Source organism: Coenobita brevimanus, chromosome 93 (genome assembly GCF_032717465.1).
Source record: "Coenobita brevimanus isolate Jiangsu-jjx chromosome 93, ASM3271746v2, whole genome shotgun sequence".
Lineage (NCBI taxonomy): Eukaryota > Metazoa > Arthropoda > Malacostraca > Decapoda > Coenobitidae > Coenobita > Coenobita brevimanus.
In genome coordinates, this window is record NC_137046.1 from 26139177 (window position 1) to 26165873 (window position 26697).

At 41.7% G+C, this 26697-nt stretch overlaps 1 protein-coding gene and 1 pseudogene across 2 annotated transcripts in view; both read right to left on the minus strand.

Annotated features, from left to right (window-relative positions):
- pit (probable ATP-dependent RNA helicase pitchoune) overlaps positions 1-26697 on the minus strand; it is a 341853-nt gene that overhangs the window by 120140 nt on the left and 195016 nt on the right. The window lies entirely within an intron of this gene.
- Positions 15791-15909, minus strand: LOC145412676 (5S ribosomal RNA; annotated as a pseudogene).

The following is a 26697-nucleotide window of genomic DNA, read 5'->3' on the forward strand; positions in this document are numbered from 1 at the left end:
CACCTTGAATTACTCCGGACTTGACTTCAAACGAATCACTCAGACAACCATCAACCATCACTTTACAAAATGTGTCCTCATGCATGTTCATAATGACCCTCACAAACTCCTCTGGTATTCCATAATGTGTCATGATCTTCCCCATAGTCTCTCTCGAAACACTATCAAAAGCCTTTTCAAAATCAACAAAACAAAGACTTAACGGTACTCTCATTTCATTAACTTGCTGCATCAAATGCCTAACTATAAAGATCTGATCATTGCAACCACGTCCCTTTCTAAAACCAGCCTGTTCATCCCTCAGAATACCCTCAACCACCGGCTCCAACCTATTTAACAACACTCTACTGAAAACTTTCAAAGCTATCGGCGACAAAGAGATTCCCCTCCAATTACCACATTCACTCAGGTCTCCCTTCTTCGGAACTTTAACAATTACACCATTCTTCCAAACTGATGGTAGTAACCCCATCACCCATATCTTATTGAATAGCTTGGTCAAGATCATTATTAATCTATCCCCCTCCACTTTAAACATTTCCGGAAATAAACCATCCTCCCCTGGTGCCTTATTATTCTTTAACTGTTTTACTGCTTTCTCCACTTCTGCAAGCCTCAACTCTCCTGTTTCTATATTTAAATCTTCCTGAGCAGACGGTATATCCTCTTCTGGTGGTATTGGTCTATTAAGAACTGTCTCAAAATGCTCTTTCCATCTATTTTTAATATCTCCATCTTTGGTCAATAAATTTCCTTCCCTGTCTCTAACTGGTATTTCCTTGCGTTTACCTGCATTACCACTCAGTTCTCTAATCGATTCATATGCTATTCTTTGACTCTGTCCATCATTTTTGTTTATTAAGATTTCAGTCTCTGCAACCTTTTCATCCACACATCTTCTTTTATCTCTCTTAGCTAACCTTCTTACTTCTGAATTCAAACTCCAGTACGCAGCTCTTGCTAATTCCATCTCTCGTTCATCAACGCATTGCATCTCACTCCTCAATTTAGCCTCACCTCTCTTTTTTATCATATCCCACGTTTCCTCTGATATCCATTTCTTTCTCCTGAATCTATGTCTCCTTCCAATCGTACATTCAGCAGTCTCATGCAAAACATTGTTCACATCCTCCCACATCTCATCTACACTTCTCTCCTCCTCTTCCAACGTTTCCAACACCAAAAACCTATTTCTGCATTCTAATCTGAATTCCTCCTTTTCTTCTCCTTCCCTTCTAAGCTTAACAATATCGTATCTACCAACACCAGAGTTTTCCTTCTTCTGATTTTTAAGTTTAAACCTTATTTTTGCAATGCTGAGTTGATGGTCACTACCAATATCCGCTCCCCGTTTAACATGAACATCTAGCAGAGAACTTCTATGCCTCCTACTGATAGCGATGTGATCAATCTGATTTTTATATTTTCCACACGGCGACACCCAAGTTGTCTTGTGTATATTGCAATGCTGAAAGAGTGTGCCCCCGATGACTAAGTCATTTGCTAGACAGAAGCTTCCAAACCTAACTCCGTTTTCACTCATCCTACTACCAACTCCCATCTTACCCATACATGCCTCAAATCCCTCATTTGAACAGCCCATTACTGCATTAAAGTCTCCAACGCAAATCAAAACATCATGTCTAGGTACCCTTCCTACTCCTTCTTGCAACTTTTCATAAAATGTGTCTTTCCTTTCATCGAGTGCATCATTAGTAGGTGCATAACACACAAACAGACTGATGTTGCCATGATTTGATTTAAACCGTGCGTATAACAATCGCTCATCTATAGGATCCCACTCACATAAAGCCTTATTTGCCTTACAACCCAGCAACAATCCTACTCCCTGATAATGCATTCTGTCCTGTCGACCAGATATCAATAAACGTATACCATCCTCCAAATCCAACTTATCGACTCCAGTTAATCTAGTTTCTGTCAGAGCACAAATATCAAGTCCATAATTTTGAAAAACCTTCACTAACTCATCGATTTTACCGTCATGATTTAGTGTTCTCACATTCCAGTTACCAATTTTAATTGTATTTTTTGCATTGACAAAGGAATTAGATTGTAATTGAGGCAACCGTGAGATTCTTAGCACCCCCTGCCCATTTAAAGGCTGCACGGGATTAGGGGCCATTATTGTTCTTTCAGAGTCCATCAAGGTTTCTTTGGCTAACTTCCTGAACACCTCGCCATTGTGTTGCAGTCGCAGTAGGCAGCTAACTTGCCTGATTGCCCACACCCGAAAGACCCAGCTATACTGTAGCCAGTCACGTGCTGGCATGCTTCCCAGCCATTTCACTCCCAAGGAGTTCCTCTGCCTGAGAAAGCAACCACCCCCCTGCTCCCGAGGGCTTTTGATCTGTGTAGGTAGAGGGCGATCACTCCCTCACTAGCCATATACAGTGTATATACAGTGTATAGGCTACACTCATATATATATATATATATATATATATATATATATATATATAGTAATCCCCGTAATATCCGGACGCCCTATTTCCGGACATCCCCACTTACCGGACATTTTTGTCCCAGGATCCAATATTCCCAAAATGGGCCAAAAACCGCAAAAAAATTCTAAAAAAATCCGACATTTTCCCGTCCGTATTTTGAAGTTGGCAAGCGCGGCGCGGGCCAGCTGTGTTTTAGTGCGTAGTTCCGCCGATGTCCGCTAGAGCACCCCTGCATACTCCCCACTTATCGCCCATCTCTCGTTGTGTGTGCATGTTCGTCGTCATGGCCGCCCATGTGCTCGCTTTTGTGGTGGTGCCTTACCTGCTGCAGGCTCTTCTGCTGCTATCATGCCTCTTCTTCGTGTGTGTGATGATGGCCCCGCCGCCTGAGAAGAGGAAGAGAGTGGTTTTGACTCTGGAGAAGAAGAGGGAGATACTGGACAAGGTGGATGCAGGATGGTCTTCCTCACACATCCTTCGTGAATTCAACCTGGCCCAATCTACTTTGTTTGATATCAAGAGATCCCGCAACAAACTCATGCAGCACATGGCTGACTTCTCGTCAAAAAGCAAACACAACGTGGAGAGGAAGGTGATGTATACTTCCAAGTATGCAGAAGTCGACCGTTCAACATTGATTTGGCATTGACAGCAACGTGCTGCTGGTGTGATGGTGCGTGGCACGGAGCTGAAGGCTGCTGCTGAGAAGTTCGCAAGGCTTCACAACGCACTAGACTTCAAGGCATCCAAAGGTTGGCTCTTCACATTCAAGTTACAACATGGCCTTACCAACCATAAGTCTCATGGTGAAGCTTTGGACGCCAACGAGGATCGAGTTTCGGCACAAGGTGAAGCACTTGATCGACAGGGAGGGCCTCGCTCTCGGTCAAGTCTACAACGCTGACGAAACTGGCTTATTCTATCGCTCTTTTCCTACAAACACTCTAGCCGAGGAGATGGAGAAGTGTGTACCTGGCCGCAAACTCTGAAAGCAACGGATATCTGCTTTGTGCTGTGCCAATGCTAACGGCATGCACTGGCTCAAGCCCGTTATTGCTGGCTGTGCAAAGCAGCCTCGGTGTCTTCGTGGGGTGATGGATGTCCTTCCTGTTGTCTGGTACCATTCCTTGAAGGCATGTTTCACAGCCCAGATCTTCAAAGACTGGTTCCACTGCCACTTCGTCAAGGAGGTCATACATTACCATGTTAGGACTCCATATTATAAATACAATTAATTATAGAAAACATGATAGATAGATAGATAGACAGAGCACCAGGCAAGCCTGGGAACGGGAAATGATCTTGCAAGTGTAACTGAGGAAATGTTGACAATACACTGGAAGCAGCAAGTCAGGGGATGATATAGGTAGTGTGTCAGCGAGATAGCATACAAACAATGCCTAGTGACCATACACACACATACTTACACACAGGTTTCTATAACATTCCAACAACAGTGCAACACACGTGACATGACCCTTGCTACACCAGAATTTAGGAAGCAGAGCTCAGAAGGAGGCTAGCTATAGAACTGACAGGTAGTGGAGAGAGTGAACAAGAAGAGGGGTCCAACTAGATTTACTTAGTATATTAAGTCTCTGTAAGACATACCCTGCTCAACTTAGATTTTCTCTGAAGATAATAAATTAAGATCAACTCCCTGTATTCATCTTTAACTCCTACTACAAGAATCAAGAGTCACAACCAGAAGGAGAAACTGGGAATCCCACGTGACCAGGTAAAGGCCCTCCTTCTCCTTGACAATGCACCTGCCCACCCGCGCGACAAGGACTTGGTGGCTGAGAATGGGCGCATTAGGTGCATGTTTCTGCCACCTAATACTACTGCTCTCATCCAACCAATGGACCAAGGTGTGATCGTGGCAACGAAGAGGCTGTACCAAAGGATGTTCCTGGAGGAGGTGATGGTTGTTCTCGAGGACAAGGACGAGCGCAGGGAGGGACAGGACATGCGAGGCCAGCAGACTTTGGAAGACTTTCGCCGCTACAACAAGTCTGCCATCTACAACTGGGCCAGTGCATGGAAGGAAATCCCTGTCAAGACTCTAGAAAATGGTTGGTCTCGTCTGCTTCTCGGAACGGATGTGGAGCACGATTTCCTAAGTTTTGACATGGATGACTTCCATGCACGTCTACGTGCGCATGGCAACGATGTTGATGTGGACGAAGTGCGTGAGTGGTTGGATGATGACGAGGGCGATCCTGGGTATCAGACATCGTCTGATATCGAGATCGCATCTTCAGTTGCAGGTGTCAGTACCCAGCTTGAAGATTCCGACGAGGACGGCGACGATGATGCGGACTCCTCTCAGCGTGACACTACTCCAGCCATCCCCAAGCTGAACGCACTCCGGGAACACCTAGAGTTCGTTCTGGACTACCTGGAACACCCGGACTGCGACAGGGAGATGGGGCCCTTGGGACTTGTGGAGGAAGTGCGCGCTTTCAGGCGGGGAATCATTAATTGTCAAAATCGTCGTTCCTTGCGTCAATCAACGATTGACAGCTTTTTCAGGCCCGTGACCCCCACTGTGCCCAGCCCTGGCTCCACTCCATTGCCTCCCCAATACAGGCCCTCATGCTCCAAGCCACAGCCCAGCACATCAGGCACGGTGGAGTCACCACTCAACGTGAGTTTGCTCCTCTCTTCAAAGTCGTCTGCAGTGGGTATGCCATCACCACTACCCAGTGACGCACCCCTAGGTCACCTGCATGAGCTACTCTCAGACTCTGACAGCGATTAGACGCCTAGAACTTCTCCACTAGACCACACGGGAATTTACAGTGTTGTGCAGTGAAAAAAAACAGTGCATTGTGTTAAGGAATCTGAGTTCTGAGTGAAAAGATAAAGATTTAATTGACTTTCAATGTAACGTAAATTAACTAGAGTGTGTTATGTTTAGAAAATGGTTCTATGAGTGGAAAGACTAAGTGCAGAGTGCAACACTTATTTCATTAAGGTACAATGGAGTGCATGTAAGACAAGAGTGCGCAGTGTTAAGAGAATGGAATTCTGAGTGCAAATGACTAAGCTCAGTGCAAGACTTCATGTACAGTGTAGTGCAAGTGCTTCAGGGACTCCTCCTTACTGTCAGAGTCTGAGAGGAGGTGGGTTATTCATCGAAATGGCCATGGACTTGCTGTAAGTACCCAGAATGTTTCATATTGTAATGTATTTTCCATACTTACCTCTAATACCTCATTTCACTCTCTTATGTCCCTTATTAGTGTGAATAGCGTCTTAGGTGCTATGCATGTGCAGTAGGGAGGTGTTTTTCTGAGTCAGGCTACGTTAGGGTCCATAACTACCAGTCCAGGAGCCAGGGACTTCTTGTAAGTACCGAGAATGTTTAATATTGTATAAGCTCACCTCTAAAACCTCATTTTATGGTTCTTTTGCATTTATTTCAGTCTTTTATGTCCCTTATTGGTGTGATTTGGGTCTTAAATAGGTGCAATGCATGTCCAGAGGGAGTTATATAGGTGTTTTCTGAGTTAGGGTCCATAAGTACAAGTCCAGGAGGCTGAGGCCCAATATCCGGACAGGACCACTTTCTGGATGTGCCTTTGGCTCTATTACATCGGATATTGGGGGGATTACTGTGTGTGTGTGTGTGTGTGTGTGTGTGTGTGTGTGTGTGTGTATACCAGATATATATATATATATATATATATATATATATATATATATATATATATATATATATATACATACAGTATATATATATATATAGATAAATAGATAGATACCATATATATATATATATATAGATAGATAGATAGATAGATAGATAGATATCATATATATATAGATAGATAGATAGATAGATAGATAGATATCATATATATATAGATAGATAGATAGATAGATATCATATATATATATATATATATATATATATATATATATATATATATATATATATATATCTAACTATTGCCAGACGCCATAATCCCATAAGGGATGGCCATTTGACTTTGAGTTAGTTGTTTTACGGGGAGGGGCACTAACCCTCCACCAACCCACTTGTTGACATGTAGGGAGCACGTATTGTTTGGTTATATGGTTACCACCCAGCGTTGTAAATGGTTTCTTGGCTTACAGGAAACCATTTGGCTTGTCACTTAATGTAAAGCCACCTGTAAAGGAAATTAAAGCAATAAGAAGTGACAGGAAAGATGGGAGAAATAGGAAGAGAGGAGGGCAGGCACAGAAAAAGAAAGATAAAGGCTAAGGAAGGAGTAGGCAGCACTACATCAAGTGAGTGGATGATGGTCACCACCACCTACCACAAGTATATACATATACATATATATATATATATATATATATATATTTTTAACATGTCCACCATACACAGAGAATATTAATGGACATATTCACCAAATAAAATGAGAAATGGATGACTGGATAAACTGAAGGGGACACATTGGACTAAGATGGAGATCATGGTCCAAAATGGGAATCATGCCCATGAAGGGCATGTTTGGCACTAACCCAAATCAGTTAAAGTTGTGCTATGGTTTAGATTTATTTAGGTCCTTCAGGGTTGGGTGGAGTCGGGGAGGTAAGTGGGTAGCATTGTGGTGTCACGCCATATCAAGGAATGTACTGTATTGATACCATGTGAAAATGGGCATACAATACACATACTTGTTCATGCCCTCTTTTGCATGGTATCATTTAAAACTGTCTTATGGAAGATAAATATATGTAGTACTTTTACTTTAGTTTCCCATAAATTTTCAAGTTTAAACATAGTAATCCCGCATATTTCGCGGTAGTTACGTTCTTGTAACCCCCGCGAAAAGTCAATTCCGCGAATACTCTATTAACAATTGAAAACTTGCACTTGTGTCCACCATGTTGCCCATCACACAGTCCATGTCCATACTGATTGCGAGACAATTCGCCGTCAGACAATTCCCCGTCAAAACATGGACGATTCCCCTTCAGAACAATTCGCACCCTGGACGATTCCCCGCCATTCTATAAATATACTAATCAATACTTTCATCAATATACTTATTATTAATTAATCAATACTTTAATAACTATATTTCAGGGGGATCCAGCAAAGTCTATGTTCAGTAGCGTAGGTTCTGGATATTATTTATTAGTTGCACCTTTAGTCAATAATTAACTTGTTTCTTCCTCGCTGTAGTCGCCTTTGAATTATATTCTAGCGTCACCCATAGCTATCTTCATTAATGAAGGCGAATTGTTTTGTGTTTGTTGTGACTGCGAATTGTCCCGAAACCACCATACTTATCCCGAAATACCTTCTTACAAGATTGAAAGCACATACTCCATTATGAAGGAAAAACGTAAACACCGTACTGTAATACACAATTATCTACACATTTATTAACAAAACAGTACAAAATAAAAAGATGCATTAACTGGTGATAGCAAACACTCGCACGGTCGTTTCTTAGCTTGTCCAGTAACACAATTTTCTCTGGTAAGGTCATAACTTGATCGTTTTGTCACTTTGGAGTTCTTACTAATTGTATTATTAGCCTTTGGTGAGGCTGGCTTACGTCCTGGGGCCATGTGGAAAGCAAGTGGGAGGCAAGAGGCTCATATCATAGTGTGGTTACAACCACAACAGCCACTTAAGGCAGTCAGGCGTGGACTGAAGAATGCGGGGCAGAGAGCAGTGTTGCCATATCCAAACAACGAAATTATGCTAGGGCAATGAAAAAATTATGCTAGATTGAGCATATTTGTTCCAAGTAAAAAATAAATTATGCTAACTTGAAGCTAAATGATAAAATTCTATACATATTCGTGCAACATATTAATTATGTATTGTTTACTATGAAAATATTAAAATGAACCCACATACAGTAAGAGGATAAATATCGGTATCTACCCATACTGCTTTTTCCCACGAAACTTAAGTTTTTCTGATGGATTTTGATGTGATTCATTCGATTTTGAGCATCATTTCCGTCGGAAATAACCAGATTTTGAGATATGACCCCCCCCCCATCCCCGTGAAATAATGAGGGATTTTTGGGGAATCGGGGGTTATAGGGAGGGGGGGAAACACAGAAAATGGTCATTTCCGACTGAAATGAAGCTGAAAATCGAATGAATCATACCAAAATCCATCGGAAAAACCTAGGTTTCATGGGTAAAGTACACAAAGCTCAAACTTATCCTAACCTAACCGAACCAAACCGAACCTAACCTAAAACCTAACCTAACCTAACCTAATCCAACCTAATCTAACCTAACCTAATCCAACCCAACCAAGCCCAAACTGTAAGTAACCAACTATTCAAACATCTTCTTACCTTATTCGTCTCTCTCTCTCTCTCTCTCTCTCTCTCTCTCTGATTTGTAGCTTTTATAAAATTATTCTAAGAATATTCCATTCCATTCTAAATTATGCTAGAATGATTCTAAAACTTCTAATATGCTAAAGAATATTCCAGACTCGAAAATTTGATCAAAATTATGATAAAAGAATAAAATTATGCTAGATATGGTAACACTGGCAGAGGGGCCACGGGAAAGGGACAGAGGGTGGCGTGAGTTTACCGCGCTACAATTGGAAGCAGCGGGAATTTCAATTTTTTTTTTTTTCTGTATATTCAAGGATATTTTTGTTGAACTTATTAATGCTAAGAAAATCCGCGAGAGGGCAAAACCGTAGACAAAAAATCCGCAAAAAATGCGGGATTACTGCATTCATTTTGGATAATGGCAGATATCACCTAAAAAATGATATATTGGCTATATTACTGCAACATGAAGAGGTTAGGTCAACTCATGCAATACTAACTCTCGATGACTACTAGACAGAAATCCACAGAACCTATTCATATCCAATATACTAAAATCTGGCTTATTTCAGATAATGGGGGCTTCCTGTATACATAGGCAACATACAACATGTCCTGTGGACGAAACAATAATATAACAAGAGTATGATCTGCAAACTTTACCAGTGTCCCATAGATTGTTGTGCCATATATGCAAGCCAACCCCCCAGATGGATGGAAGTGTTTACTACTACTGCTTAGCATGACTGTGTTACCTGACCACTGAACATAATGCTACACTCCGATGACCCATCCACAGTATTTCGGAGGATAAATAAGCTTATATACAGTACATTCATGAACTGTGTGATGTAATCTGCCTTTCAAGATGACAAAAATTTAATGTAATTCTTACCTGCCTCAATAATGATGATGATTAACCTACTACCCCCCACACACACACACAACAAGCACCCAGATGGAGAGGATGTGACAATTTCACGCTGCCAAACTTTTACCTATTTTACAAACAGCACACAATTAAAATGTATTTATCTCAAAGGAACAAATTTAGTTCACAGTCAACATTAACTTAAAAAACCTGATGTGCCTTTCAGATGGATATTCTTAGTTATCTTTCCAGGGTGACCATTGTTTACAAGTGAAATGACAGGGTGCTCGACTCTGACCCCAAACATTACAGCACCTAAGGGACGGTACATTACATTTTAGACATTACAGTAAGACCTCACTATAATGGACTAATTGGGGCCCATGCCATTCCAAAAAAAGTGAAATTCCGATAAAAGCGACATCCGGACTTCCCCCTGCTATCCCGGACTTTTTCCGATTTATCAGACATTAGTCCGGATCGCACCAACAATTTTTAAACTGTTATCACTACCATTGCAGTACTCTACTGTATTATACCTTCACTACAATAATAAAATGGTATAATATATAAAATAATACTGTACTGTACACTGATATACAAGTCTTTTATTTACCTTAGTGTGGTGAACATTGCTGAAATGGTCAGGCAGTCCGGACTGCTTCTGGCTTTATCAGACTTTTCCCGATATACAGGAATTTAGTCCGGTAGCTCCCCAAGTCCGATAAAAGCAAATTCTGGTCTACTGAAGTCCGTTATATCGAGGTTTTATTGTATTTAAATTTTTTGTAAACATGAGACCTAATCTATAATGTTCATCATGTCTTATTCTTGTGTTCCCCTGGACATTCTGAAACAATGAGTTTTCTGTTACCAGTTAATGTAATTTATAACCCTATATTTTTATTATTACCTGCATCACTCTCCTCCCAACATAGTATACCTCTGCAATTAAAGTCTCCAGTTAGGGCTAGTCCATTTCTTCTTTGTGCAAATTTTTCAAGATACATCAACATAATTCTTGCCATACCCTCACACTCTTCATCATTCCATGTTCTTGTTTGAGGGCACATAAACCACTCCTATATCCATCTTTCTCCCATCATAATTTTGTACTTCCACTGACAAGGATTCTGCCTTGTTGCCCACTTCCATCTAATTTGCCTTTAACCCATGGATTGCAAATTTACCTTTTTTTATCCCACCCCATGGTGTGCAAAAAATGAAGTATATTTTTGGTTTTGGTTTTGTTCATTACAAACTTGAAGATAAACATCCAGGGAATCATCTGGTAAAAAAAAAAAAAAAAAAAAAAAAAAAAAAAAAATGCTCTCTCTCTCTTCAACTTTGCATAGGGCCATGCGTAAGTTTACATAGTAAAAAGTTTTTTGTTTATTATAAACTTGAAGATAAACATCCAGGGCATCATCTGGTGAAAACAAAAAAATCTCTCTCTCTCTCTCTGTCTTTGCATAGCACCATGCTTAAGTTTGTGTAGGGGTGGAGTAGGTAGCAGTGATGCACGGCCAGCAAAGCCTGAGCTGTGGCTCGCAACGCAATGCTACCCTGTCTGAGCTGTGGCTCACAATGCAATGCTACTCTGCCTGAGCAGTGGCTTGCAATCCATGGGTTAAATTGCTATATGTTATGATTAAAACTCCTCCACCAGATCTACCTTCTCTGTAGTTCATCCATCCATCCATCATCCAATCCTACGTTGCCCCATGAGAAGCTTAGCAGCCCAGGACTAGGCAGTTGGTCCCGACATTTAAGTTGAGAGTGACCAGTCTCACTCATCCCTGAGTGGCATTACATGTGCAATCAACCCCAACCACCCCCTGGATGTAAACCTTCACCGGCTCAGTCTGATTGGAGCACAATAATTACCCAATAAACCACCGGATGCCAAAATTTGGTTATATAGTTATCACCCAGCATAGTAAATGGTTTCCTGGTGTACAGGAAACCATTTGGCTTGGCACTCAGCGTAGAGTAAGGCAGAAGAAAGAGGAAAGAATGAAGGAAAGACAGAAGAGGGAGTGTAAAGTTACCCACAGGCAGAAGGACAAGGAAAGAATGAAGGACTGAAGGAAAGGAAGACAGAAAAGGATGGAATGAAAGAAGGATGGAGGAGAGGAAAGGGCACACACCCGACAGCAGCACTACATCGAGTGAGTGGGTGGTGAGCATCCTCTCCGTATAATATATCCACTCCAGTCTAACACCTCTAGTTTTATGTCTTTAACTAGCGCATCTGACTTTAACATATGACTGTTGGTTTTTCTTTAGTTAAATACCGGTAATCTTGTAACTAATTTTGGGGGCATTAATCCATCTACATTTTTAAGTTGCTTTCCTTGCCTCTACTTTCTCCTTTGCAGTTTCTAAATACTTTTGTCTTGTCTTCTCCCCAACATAACATTTTACTACTTTCATGTCTATCACTCCCTCCTCACCCCACTTCCCCCCAAAAAAATTATACTTCTTTGTTCCTTCATGATTTTTCCTCTTTCCTTCTGCTATCAAGTTTGTTATTTTCCCTCTTTCTTCCTGGTTTACATACTTTCTTACAACTATCCCACTGAATCTACTAGCTTTCAATCTCCACGTAGATCTTAATACCCCTTCAACAACCCTGGTCAAACTGAACTGTATCTTAAATAGTCTCTTCCCATCCTTTTGATACTGCCCTAATCTTCATACACCCTTATCTCTTTCTCCTACCCATTATTATCTATACATGTTTTCTGGAGCAATTCCCTGGCTTTTTTTTCTCAGACTTTCCTTTCACTTTTGTTCCTAATTTTGCCCTCTGTATCCCCATACACAATCACACAATTCTTCTATCAACTGTTTCTCTCACCATATTTTCTCTCTTCCTTATGTTCAACATATCCACTTCAAAATTTACTTTTTCAATTTTTTTTTCTCTTTCCAATTTCCCCTTGTTCTTTTCTGTTCCTAGATTATCTCTTCTAATGTGGCTGATCTATTTCTTCTTTTACCTTCCACGCATTCTGAATATTCTTCATCTGTGTTTCTACCACCTGTTTTAACTGGTCATATTTTCTCTTATGCTTCTCTTTAATATTTACTTTCCTTCTTTCAGCATTTTAATTTGCTGCTCTGCATTTTCATTGTACTTTTCAGTTCTTCCTCTGCTGACACTTTACTCTCCTAATTTCTCTCTCTCTCCTCTATTTTCTGTCACTTATTCTTTTTATAATGTCAAAAATATTTTCTCCTATATCACAAATCTTACATTTTCTCTCCAATGTTTCAGCTCTTACCAAAATTCCTTGTGCTACACTACTATGTAACTGCCTTTCTAAACTCTCAATCTTGGCCAATACAAGATATCATTTTGTATTGTTTATGAAGGCTCCAACATGCCTGCATGCATCGGCCTTGGTCACCTAGTGGTGGCTTTCCACTCTGCTCAATCTCTGAAGGCCTCCCAATTTGTCCCTTATCACTGAGGTCACACAGACCTCATTCCAGGTTTTTCTTGGGCTGCCTCTCACAACCCTATCCTCAATGTTCACACCTCTAACTTTCACACAACTGTCAATATGCCCAAACCATCTCAATTTACCCTTTCCCATCACAAAATCAATACAATCAAGTCCCATCCTTCCTCTCAACTCTTCACCTGCAATTCTAACATCCCCAGGCTTCGCATTCAAGGACACAGTTTGCATCCATCTAATCACAGTAATTTCTCTGTTTTGAGCTTACAAATATCCCATTCCTTTAATGCCTGATTGCCCATGTCTAACTTCCAAACAGCATTAACTCCTACCACATGCTGCATACAAGGACCCATTAGCACAGAAGGGGAGCCCTCTCAATGTTATAAGAGGCAACAGCGTCCTGAACTTCCTCCAGCCACTCCTCACCCTGGCCATGGAGCTAGCTCCAGCACCAATACCTCCAGTATGTAACATGTCTCCCAAATAACAACACTCCTCCATACACTCAAGAGACCCCAGAGAGACCAGTCTCTTCATACCTGGCAATCTCTACATGCTGTTCTCGACACCAACACATACGAGATCAGCATTATTTCACAGTCTACCTCCAATACCACTGCATCTCTTATGCACATATTTATCACAAACACTGCACTAGATGGAGATACTTCCCACACCCTTGTAACAAACTGTACATTACCACATTCCCTCTGCTCTGACCGTACCACTATCAGTCTTAAATATCACGACTTTCGTTGTATCCACATTTACTCTCAAACCCTTGTGCCCCATTCCATCCCACCACTTCCTAAATCTTTCCTCTCCCTCCCTTTCATTCTCTGCAGTCAACACCAGATCATCAGCATATAACATCATCCTTGGAAGCCCAATTCAAAAGTCCTGTGAGAAAGAGCTTCAAGCACCATGACAAACAATAAGGGACTCAAGACTGACCCCTGGTGCACACCAATATTCAGGGAAAACTCATCGCTTAAATCCCCAATCACTCTTACCTAGGTGTGAGCACCCACACACATAGCCATGGTCACTCTAACCAGCCATTCCTTGATCCCAAGCTTTCTCACTGCCCACTTCATTACCTCCCTAGAGACTCTATTAATGGTCTTCTCCAAATCAACAAACAGAAAGAACAGCTTCCTTTCCTTCCATATACTGTATATTTTTCCTGAAGCTGTCAGACAACAAATATGCCACCAATGGTCCCTTTATCTGGCATAAACCCAAACTGCATCTCATCAGTATTCATTCTTTCCCTTATCAAACCTTCTTGAACTGTCTCCATTACCCTCATTATCTGGCCCAAAAGTTTTATGCCTCTATAATTTCCTCTTTCCATGGGATCACCCTTCCCCTTATACATGCTGTCCCCAACTTACGAAAATAATGGGTTCTTAAAGATCTTTCGTAAGTTGTTCTTTTCTTAAGTCCATCTCTCATTCTTAAACTCTCTCTCTCTCTCTCCTTTCCAACCCAACCCTAATCCCATAATTACTAAGGTCACAATGTTCTTTCCCCCTACCCCATCTCCTTTATACTCCATACCTACTTCTGTCCAGACCCCCCCTTCCCCCCCTCTCTCTCTTTCTCTCCTTTCCAACCCAACCCTAAACCCATAATAGGGGACTTTCAGAGTGCCGAGTCATTCCAAACTCAGTCCTATACTAGTCTTTCGTTGGTTGCCATGCTTGTAATAGCCGTAGATTATTTGTACTCCAGTGTCTAACAGTGAGATATAGTAATGGCATATGCCACTAAGTTACTAAAATATTACTCAGAAAAATCATAACCAATAAGAATGATCTCCTTTGTTTTCATAATTTTATAATCTATGATCGTAGACTCGATACCGAAGCATCAGGCTGTCACAACTACACCTTGCATAAATTATATTCGATTTGCTGGACATTGTAGCTGATCTGTCATATATATTAAGGCCTGGCAATTATACACTGTTAACATCAACTTTTGTAGTCAGTCCTTGTATTGTCTGAAATTTAATATTTTGTAAATATAAGCACTTAACATATCGCCAAGAGACTCGCGCATGCGCAGTAAAGGGACTATCCTGAATAAGAGAAAAGCCCATGCTCACTGTTTACCAAAGATTGTTTCATCTGTCTAGTGCTAATGTTTGAGATTGAACTATACTGAATTAAAGGGATTAAGTGCAATAACTCAAATTCAGAAGCTGCCGAATCAAATTAGGGACTACTTATCAGTCTTCATTATTATCAATATCCTATCTTAGTATTGTCAAGATAAAAAATGTGCTCACTGTAGAGAGAGAGAGAGATGGATTTTTCCTTTTCTATCAGTTGATGTACAAAGGGAATTTATGGCTAGCACTAGTGTGCCAGATAAAAAAAATGCCTAGTTACATTTATTACTGTACTAGTGTTATTACTTTGCCGCTAGGCTACCCTTTAATTTGTATTTAGGACGAAATTACATTACACGGCCAAGTTGTAATTGTATAATACCTTGCATTTAATTGACATCTCAAAAAAAAGTTACCACCTTAATTCATTTCATTCATTGCCAGACACCATGTATCCCAAACGGGGTGGCCAAGGGCTTAGAGTTAATTGTTTTACAGGGAGGGGCACTAATCCTCCACCAACCCCACTTGACATGTAGGGATGCCAACAGCATCTGGTGTTCCCAGGCGGTCACCCATCCAAGTACTAACCAGACCCAGCGTTGCTTAACTTCGCTGATCGGACAGGAAGCGGTGTACTCAACATGGTATACCACCTTAATGATTATTTAAAATACGAAAACTGAAGAAACAAAATGTATGTATATTCTAATATCGACAGTCTGCATCATTTAACATACAAGAGGATATTACAGTAAAACCTCGATATAACGGACTTCAGTAGACCGGAATTCTCTTTTAACGGACTACAGGAGCTACCGGACAAAATTCCTATACAGTATATCGGAAAAAGTCTGATAAAGCCAGAAGCAGTCTGGACTGCCTGACCACTTCAGGTATGTTCACAACAATAGAATAAATAAATGACATGTTTATCAGTGTACAGTATAGTATCATTATATATATTATACCATTTGATTAATGTAGTGAAGTTATAACATAGTACAGAACCGCAATGTTAGTCAAAACAGTTTAAAAACCGTTCATGTGATCCAGACTAATGTCTGATATACCGGAAAGAGTCCGGATTAGCAGGGAGAAGTCCGGATGTCGCTTTTATCGGAATTTCGCATTTTTCGGAATGGCTTGGGCCCCAATTAGTCCGTTATAGTAAGGTCTTACTGTAATATGTAATACAGATAAAGTTGTACCAGGTGTCCAGTGCCACTTAGAATCATGTATGTTCCTTCAATTTTTGGAAGGGATGGTAAAATAAATCACAAAACGTGTACCAAATGATGATCAGGTAAGCCTCTGAATAAGAGTGATGTCAGAAGCCTAACTTTTTCAGTCCAATGATATACATAGTTTTATTCTTGCTGCCAAACAATTTTACCAGTTAGAATACTCATACTGAAGGGGATTAATGAAGCCGTATCATCATCCAGTTCAGTCTCCCCTAAGGTGAACAAAGTCGTCGGAATAAGGAATAAAATAATTTACGTCCTCAAAGTGAAGGAAGTACAGTAGTTTGATCACACTCATGGAGCAGCACACGCTCTAGGCTAACTTGTATTTGTCTGTTTTTTTCCCTCGTTGTATAAATCAAGGTACTGTACATAATACGAATCACGCTTATAATGGACTTCAAAACCTTCGTTAATCACAATAATGGTCTAGTAAATGAACCATATGCACATCCGCCTTCACCGATAGCTAGTGAAAAGTGAGCTATGTTTTATCCCAGCATGGGGACAGTCGCCTATGACTTATGGAAACAGATGTCAAGTGGAGGTATTTGGCAAATATTAAATTTCAGAAAACTAGGGCTACGACAAGCCTCAAGAAAGCACTATTCATACTCAAAAAGATGGTAAAAATGTACATATGAAGGCCAATTGCACAGAACTCATAAGTAACAACGAAATGACCGTGTGTAAGGGATTGCCAGATGGAAGCCCAATGCACGCACATGCAAAATAGCCAGTCAAAAGTATTCAATCATGGATGTGATATTTTTTTATCAAAGAGTATTTTAGTGACCTTAATGGTATATAGTGCTGCTAACTCTTGCAAATTTATCCAGATATACAGAATAGTCACAATAGTTATGTTACTTTCTCTGGTCTAGGACCAAGTTTTGGCTCACCAGCTAGGTAGCAGGCAACACCTGAACGCCCTTTATTACTAAGGACACAAAGTTCTTTCTACCCCACCACCTTTCTACACCATTCCTACGTCTGTGCTATCCTCTCTCTCTCTCTCTCTCTCTCTCTCTAACCCAACCCTAATGCCATAATTACTGAGGTCACAAAGTTCTCTCTTTCTACCCTATCTCCTTTATACTCCATACCGACTTCCGTGCTATCCTCTCTCTCTCTCTCTCTCTCCCCCCAGATTAAAGTCCATTATTGTCTCCACTCCTCCACTTATCCCCTACCCCTCCCTGAACTGCAATTACAGTAAAACCTCACTACAACGGACTAATTAGGGCCCAAGCCATTATTTTAAAAAAGCAACATATGGACTACCCCCTGCTAAAATATTTTCTATCTACCTATTCATAGCCCGACGCCCTAATCCCGCAAATAGTGGCCGCAGACAAAACGCCTTCAAGTCGCTCTGTCACCCTTCATTTGACTGCCCTTCCCCCAACTCACTTCCCCCTCCCTCATATACCTCTCAACTCCATCCATCCACCTCATCCTCAGTCTTCCCCTTCCTCTCCCTCCCGTCACCTCAACTACATACATCCTCTTAGTCAGTCTTTCATTCTCCATTCTCTCCACATGTCCAAACCACCTCAGTGTATTTCTCCTAATCTTCTCAACCACATCTACATCCACCCCACAACGTTCCTTCACTTCTTCATTCGTCAACCTGTTCCTCCATGTCACTCCACATGCTCCTCTCAAGTAACTTATTTCCACTGCTCTCACTCTTGACTTGTTCCCCTCTTGTAAGGTCCAAGCCTCGCTTCCATATGTCAAGGTAGGGATCACAATACTATCATGCTGTGACTTCTTAACATCCATACTCACCTCCCGATTTCTCATCACTGCTTTCACTGAAGAAACAACCTTCCTTCCCTACTGTACCCTTTCAAGCACTTCATCCTCAAAACTTCCATCCTTACTCATCACACTACCCAAGTACTTGAGTGCACTCACATTCTCCATATCCTCACCATCCAACCTCACTGTGCATTCTGTGACTTCATTCCTCTCAAACACTGTAACCTTACTCTTGTTTACATTAACTTTCAGATTCCTCTTCCTACACATTGTCCCAAAATCATTCACCAAACCTTGCAACTCCCATTCATCTTCGCTCAACAATACTGTACCATCAGCAAACAGCAAATCTTCCACATCTCACCCTCATTCAATAGAGCCACCCCAACATCCAATGCCTTACCTCACACCTCCTTTACAACCCCATCCATGTATACATCAAACAGCCACGAAGACATCACAAAACCCTGTTTCAATCCCACATTGAGATCAAAGAACTCACTCAGCTCACCATCCAGTCGCACTGTAACCCTAGCTCGTTCGTACATATTCTTCACAGCACTCAACAATTTCCCCTCCACTCCATATATTCTTAATACCTTCCACATACCTTGCCTATCTATTTTGTCATAAGCTTTCTCCAAGTCCATGAAGGCAGCATACACTTTCTTTCTCTTCTCTACATACTTCTCAACTAAACATCTTAGAACAAATATCTGATCGACACACTCTTATCCCTTCCTAAATCCCCCTTGTTCTTCTCCAACTAGCTCCTCTGTTATATGCCTAACCCTATCAATGAGTATTCTACCATATATTTTTCCAGTCACACTAAGAAGGCAAATACCCCTGTGGTTACCACATACTTCTCTCTCCCTTTTTCCTTTGTACAAAGGAACAATTATACCTGATTTCCAGTCCTCTGGAACTCTTCCCTCTTCCCAAGCCAATCTACATAACTTCCATATCCATTCCACTACAATCTCACCCACATACCTCAGCATTTCACCACACACTTCATCTATTCCTGGGGCCTTTCCCATCTTGATCTTCTTCATTGTTTCCACTACTTCCACCCTACTGATCTCTTCCTCCCTCCTCTCATCTCTTCTTCTCTCAGCCATTTCCCAACCACTTATACTCACACTGCTCTCACCCTCCATATTCAACAAATCTTCAAAGTGCTCATTCTATCTCCTCAATTTCTCTCTCTTCTCCACCAACAATCTATTATTCCCATCTTTTACTTCCCTACTATTTCCTCTTTCACATTGCCTTATTTTCTGTACCTCATTCCAAAACAATTACTTACTGTCCCACCATTTCACACTCAGATTCCTCCCAAACTCTTCATCCACTTTCTTCTTACTCTCCTTCACCAGTCTCTTAACCTCCCTTCTTCTGCTCACATTTCCCTCTCTCTTCTCTCTCTCATCTTCTCCCCTACCTCTACTCGCTAGCCATTCACTGTATGCCTTCTTCTTTTGTTCCACAGCTCGTTTCACCTCATCATTCCACCATGCTGTCCCTTGCACACCCTTGCATCTCCTCCTCGCTCCACAAACCACCTCACACGCTGCACCCATTTCTTCCGTGAATATCTTACATACATCTTCCACCCCTTCCATTTGCTTTAATTCATACCTTCCTAATCTTTCTTCCACTATGCTCTTATACTCTGCCATCATCTCACTATCTTGCAACTTCTCCACTCATCTCACAGGAGCTATTTCCTCCTGTCTTCCCCTTCGTCTCTTCAGCCATTTTCTTTGCAGCCTTACCTTGGCCTTCACTAAGTGACGGTCCCAGATTCCATTCCCCCACCCTCTCCACACTCTTGCATCCGACACTTGTCTTCTCATTCGCTCATCCACACACACGTAATCTATCATTGCCTTTAGTTCAACAGGTTCACCATCCATCCTCCTCATGACTCTCCATGTATACCTGTGGATCATCTTATGACGAAAGTAGGTGTTAGTTATTGCCATCCCCTTACCAGTACAGATGTCCACCAAAGCACTACCATTCCCATCTACTTCAGCTGGCACACCCCACTGACCAACCACTCCATCCACTTGTACATTCCCAACTCTGCCATTCTTGTCTCCAATCAAAAACACTCTCTGGCTCTTCTCAAATTTTCATACATGAAAAGTGTTATGGCCACAATCCTTCTTCACGTCATCAGTTCCTTCTAACTCAGGATAATATCCCATATGCCTCTTGACTTTTCTCAAATGCCACTATAAATGACTTACTGTATAACACAGTATAATTTTAGTAAGATTTGGACTCGATAAAGGCCATATGTAACACACACACGAAGATCTTTTCGTACATGAAGTGTCACGGCCACTATCCTGCTTCACTCCACCAGTTCCTTCTAACTCGTGGCAATATTCCTTTTGCCTATTTGCTTTTCTAAAAGGCCACCAAAAATAATTTGTTGCATAGCACAATATAATTTTAGCAAGGTTTAGACTCGATAAAGCCATACAAAACACACTATCTATCTATCTATCTAACTATTGCCAGACGTCATAATCCCGTCAAAAGAAGATATTTTCATTCATGAAAAGCATCGTGGCCACCATCCTGCTTTACCCCCACCAGTTCCTTCTAACTCGGGGTAATATCCCATTTGCCACTAAACTTTTCTCAAATGCCACTATAAATAATTTATTGCATAACACAGTAAAATATAAGCAAGGCTTGGACAAAATAAAACTCGTAAGTACAGTGGAATCTCAAATTTCGACAGTTTAGAATTCGATTAATTGAATTTCGATGCATTTTGGAGTGGTCTGCCTACCTCACTTTTCAATGCAAAATCGCAAATTTCGATGCTCTTGGGGGCTTCATAAGCAGAAACAGTCAAAGATGATCACCTTCTTCAGGCCAATTACTAGGGTGTTGCAAGATATAACCATCCAAGAGGGTGAGGAGGAAGATGTTGACACTGCAGATGTCCAGATACTCGAGGATGATTTTCATTTTGAGGATTTCGGGTTGGATACCTCCACAGAGGCTACTTCAACTTAGTAGTCCACCCCTACCACACACCACCAAAACCAGCCAGCCAAGTGATAATAGGCCATAGCCCAAGGTTAGTACTGTACAGTGTGCTGTACTGTAATAAAAACTATGACAGGATACTGACAAACCATAACAAATTTTGCTGTATTCTAAACTACAGTACAGTATGGCAATACAGTGCAGAACTAGAGTTATGTAACCACATTTATAGTTCATAATGTTTACAGGCAGTGTGGGCAAAAAAATCATGATTTTACATAGTGAAGTTGGGAGGCCCCGGACCCAAACTAATTTTTCCCATAAGAAGTTCAGTATAAATTTCGATGTGGTTTTTTGGTACATATCCCCATCGAAATTTGAGAATCCACTGTAATAAAAAAAAAAACTTTCTTGTGGCACCATTCCAACTCACTTGGCTCACTCTACTCTAACCTCCCACCTTGCCAAGTGTTTATCATCATTCAGCACCTGGTGAAGGATCCTTCAGAGTAAATTGTTCAAAATCATTATCCATTATCTTCAGGATCATCACCAAGGAACAATGAATCATCCTCCTGATTGTCTTCACTGGCAGGAGCTGAATCATGGACGGGAATTGGAGGTGTACCTTTTACCTTACATGTCGTGGGGGATAGGGGAATTTCAAGAATACTCCCCCAGTATCCCTGCTTGTCATTTGAGACAACTAAAAGGGTTGGTGGTGGGTTAGTGCCCCACCTGTAAAAACAACTAACTAAACATGCAAATAAAGCACCTCAGACCAGGACAGACCATACGTTGACGACTAAGGAACGGACAAAGGACATTCTAAGGGTGAGGACGTGGAATGTGAGAGGAGTGAATGATGATGTTCAGGTGCTTGAGGATGCAGGAGTGGATTTATGCGGATTGACTGAAACTAAATGGAAAGGTGAAAGGGTGAGAGAATGGGAATACGGTTTAGAAATATATGCGGGAGTTAATGAGAATGAGAGGGAAAGAGAAGGAGTATGTCTCATGAAAAGCAAGAAGTGAAAGAAGAATATAAGAGACTATGGAACAGTAGGTGCAAGGATTCTATGGGTGAGGATGAAAGTAGGTATACAAGCCTGGGCAACTGTATGTGCATATGCACCGACAAAGGAACAAGTGGCAAGAGTGAAAGATGAGTTTTGGGCAAGTGTAGAAGCATATATGGACAAGTCTGAGACGAGTGAGAGAATGTTTCTGACTGGAGACATGAATGGTAAAGTTGGGGATGTACAAGTGGATGGAGTGGTTGGTCAGTGGGGTGTGCCAGCTGAAGTAGATGGGAATGGTAGTGCTTTAGTGGACATCTGTGCTGATAGGGAGATGGCAATAACTAACACCTTTCAGCGTAAGATGATCCACAGGTATACATGGAGAGTCATGAGGAGGATGGATGGTGAACTTGTTGAACAAAAGGCAATGATAGATTACGTGTGTGTGGATGAGCGAATGAGAAGACAAGTGTTGGATGCAAGAGTGTGGAGAGGGTGGGGGAATGGAATCTCGGACCATCACTTAGAGATGGCCAAGGTAAGGCTGCAAAGAAGGTGGCTGAAGAGACGAAGGGGAAGACAGGAGGAAATAGCTCCTGTGAGATGAGTGGAGGAGTTGCAAGACACTGAGATGATGGCAGAGTATAAGAGCATAGAGGAAGAAAGATTAGGAAGGTATGAATTAAAGCAAATGGAAGGGGTGGAAGATGTATGTAAGATATTCACAGAAGAGATGGGTGCAGTGTGTGAGGTGGTTTGTGGAGTGAGGAGAAGATGCAGAGGTGTGCAAGGGACAGCATGGTGGAATGATGAGGTGAAACGAGCTGTGGAACAAAAGAAGAAGGCATACAGTGAATGGCTAACAAGTAGAGGTAGAGGAGAAGATGAGAGAGAGAAGAGAGAGGTATATGTAAGCAGGAGAAGGGAGGTGAAGACTCTGGTGAAGGAGAGTAAGAAGAAAGTGGATGAAGAGTTTGGGAGGTATCTGAGTGTAAAATGGTGGGACAGTAAGTAATTGTTATGAAAGGAGGTACAGAAAGTAAGGCAGTGTGAGGGGAGAAATAGTAGGAGAGTGAAAGATGGGAATAATAGATTGTTGGTGGAGAAGAGACAGAAACTGAGGAGATGGAAGGAGCACTCTATGGATTTGTTGAATGTGGAGAGTGAGAGCAGTGCGAGTATAAGTGGTTGGAGATTAGATGGGAGAAGAAGAGATGAGAGAAGGGAGGAAGAGATCAGTATGGCAGAAGTTGTGGAAGCAATGAAGAAGATCAAGATGGGAAAGGCCCCAGGAATTGATGGAGTGTGTGGTGAAATGCTGAGGTATGTGGGTGATTTTGTAGTGGACTGGATATGGAAGTTGTGTAGAATGGCTTGAGAAGAGGGAAGGGTTCCAGAGGACTGGAAACTAGGTATAATTGTTTCTTTATACAAAGGAAAAGGGGAGAGAGAAGTATGTGGTAACCATAGGGGTATTTTTTTTTTTTTTTTTTTTTTTTTTATGCGAGGAAGAAGGAACCAAAGGCCATGAGCCCGCAGTAACAGTTCCCTCCAAGAGAAAAACAAAATACAATAGAAAGCCAAATTCAAGATCCGATCATTTTGAGATGCCTGGACACACTGCGTTTGAAAGACTGGAGATCATAGGCAGGAGGAAATACAGACAGAGGGAGACAGTTCCAGAGCTGACCTGTTGCATGAATGAAAGACTGGGAGTAACGGTTAACTCTTGCATTAGAGAGTTGGACAGAAAAGGGATGAGAGTTTGCTGCCAGACGGGTGCTATGCGCCCGTCGTAGAGGTGGAGGAATGCAAGCAGACAGTTCAGAGGAGCAGTGACCATTAAAGTAGCGATAGAAAAGAGATAAAGATGCAACAGTGCGGCGAAGAGACAGAGGTTGAAGGGAGTCAGTAAGAGGAGGAGAGTTAATGAGACGAAAAGCCTTTGACTCCAACCTATTGAGAAGAGCTGTATGTGGGGAGCCTCCCCACACATGAGAGTTGTACTCCACACAGGGGCAGATAAAACCCCTGTATAGAGTCAACAATTGTGCAGGGGTAAAGAAAGAGCGGAGTCGGCTTAGCACACCCAATCTCTTGGAAGCAGATTTTACAAGAGATGTAATATGATCTTTCCAAGATAAGTCCCGAGTAAATGAAACCCCAAGCATGTTCAAGGATGATGCAGGATTAATCTGAATATTATTAAACATTAGTGGGTATACCTGTGGAAGATTTTGTCGGGTTGATAGGTGTAAGAACTGAGTCTTAGAAGCATTAAAGACAACCATATTATTTTTACCTCAGTCAGAGATATGAGCCAAGTCAGACATTAGGTGTGCCATAGCCTCATCCCTTGTTTCTTGAAGTAACCGTTGAGATGGGCGTTGCAGGAACCGAATGGAAAGGTGAAGGGTGGAGTCATCAGCGTATGAGTGGATAGGGTTAGATGTACAGCTTAGAAGATCATTGATGAATAAAAGGAAGAGAGTTGGTGATAGGACAGAGCCCTGAGGAACACCACTGTTGATAGATCTAGGAGAAGAACGATGGCCGTCTACGACAGCAGCTATAGAACGACCAGAAAGGAAGCTAGCGATGAAGGTACAGATAGAAGGATAGAAACCGTAGGAGGGCAGTTTGGAAATTAAAGATTTATGCCAGACTCGATCGAAAGCCTTTGAGATGTCAAGTGCAATGGCAAAGCTTTCGCCAAAGTCCCGAAAGGAGGATGACCAGGAGTCTGAAAGGTAGGTGAGAAGATCGCCAGTGGAGCGTCCCTGACGGAACCCATACTGACGATCGGAAAGAAGGTTGTGATAGGAAAGATGCCTTAAAATTTTTTTATTAAGAATTGACTCGAAAACTTTTGAAATACAGGACGTTAAAGCAATTGGACGATAGTTGGAGGGTTGGGAGTGGTCACCCTTCTTTGGGACTGGCTGAATGAGAGCAAACTTCCAGCCAGAAGGAAAGGTACAAGTTGACAGACAAAGGCGAAATAGTTTGCCTAGGCAGGGTGTAAGCACAGAAGCACAGTTTTTGAGAACAACAGGAGGGACCCCATCAGGCCCATATGCCTTGTTAGTACTGAGGCCAGTAATGGCAGAAAATACATCAACTGAAGAAATTTTAATGTCAGCCATGAGGAAGTCAGAGGGGGGAAGTGATGGAGGAACAGCACCGGAATCGTCTAAGGTGGAATTGGAGGAGAAAGTCTGTGCGAAGAGATCTGCTTTATCAGTAGAAGAAATAGCTACAGAACCATCAGAGTAGAAAAGAGGAGGGAAGGATGATGAGGTAAAGTTGTTAGAAAGATTTGCCTTCTTAGTGTGACTGGAAAAATATATGGTTGAATACTCACTGACAGAGTTAGGCACATAACAGAGGAGCTAGTTGGAGAAGAACAAGGGGGATTTAGGAAGCGAACAGGGTGTGTGGATCAGATATTTGTTCTAAGATGTTTAGTGGAGAAGTACCTAGTGAAGGGAAAGAAAGTGTATGCTGCCTTCATGGACTTGGAGAAAGCTTATGAAAGAATAGATAGGCAAGGTACTTGGAAGGTATTAAGAATATATGGAGTGGAGGGGAAATTGTTGAATGCTGTGAAGTGTATGTACGAAGGAACTAGGGCTACAGTTCGGGTAGATGGTGAGCTGAGTGAGTTCTTTGATCTCAATGTGGGACTGAAACAGGGATGTGTGATGTCTCCATGGCTGTTTAATATATACATGGATGGAGTTGTACAGGAGGTGCAAGGCAGGGCAATGGATGTGGGGGTGACTCTAATGATGAGGGTGAGATGTGGAAGATTCTGGTGTTGCTGTTTGCTGATGATATAGTATTGTTGAGTGAAGATGAATGGGAGTTGCAAGGTTGAGTGAATGAATTTGGGACATGTGTAGGAAGAGGAATCTGAAAGTCAATGTACACAAGAGTAAAGTTAGGGTGTTTGAGAGGAATGAAGTCACAGAATGCACAGTGAGGTTGGATGGTGAGGATATGGAGAATGTGAGTGCACTCAAGTACTTGGGTAGTGTGATGAGTAAGGATGGAAGTTTTGGGGATGAAGTGCTTGAAAGGTTACAGTAGGGAAGGAAGGTTGTTGGTTCACTGAATGCAGTGATGAGAAACAGAGGTGAGTATGGAAGTTAAGAAGTCACAGCACGATAGTACTGTGATCCCTACCCTGACGTATGGAAGTGAGGCATGGACCTTGCAAGAGGGGAACAAGTCAAGAGTGAGAGCAGTGGAAATGAGCTACTTGAGAGGAGCATGTGGAGTGACATGGAGGAACAGGTTGACGAATGATGAAGTGAAGGAACGTTGTGGGGTGGATGTGGATGTGGTTGAGAAGATTAGGAGAAATACACTGAGGTGGTTTGGACATGTGGA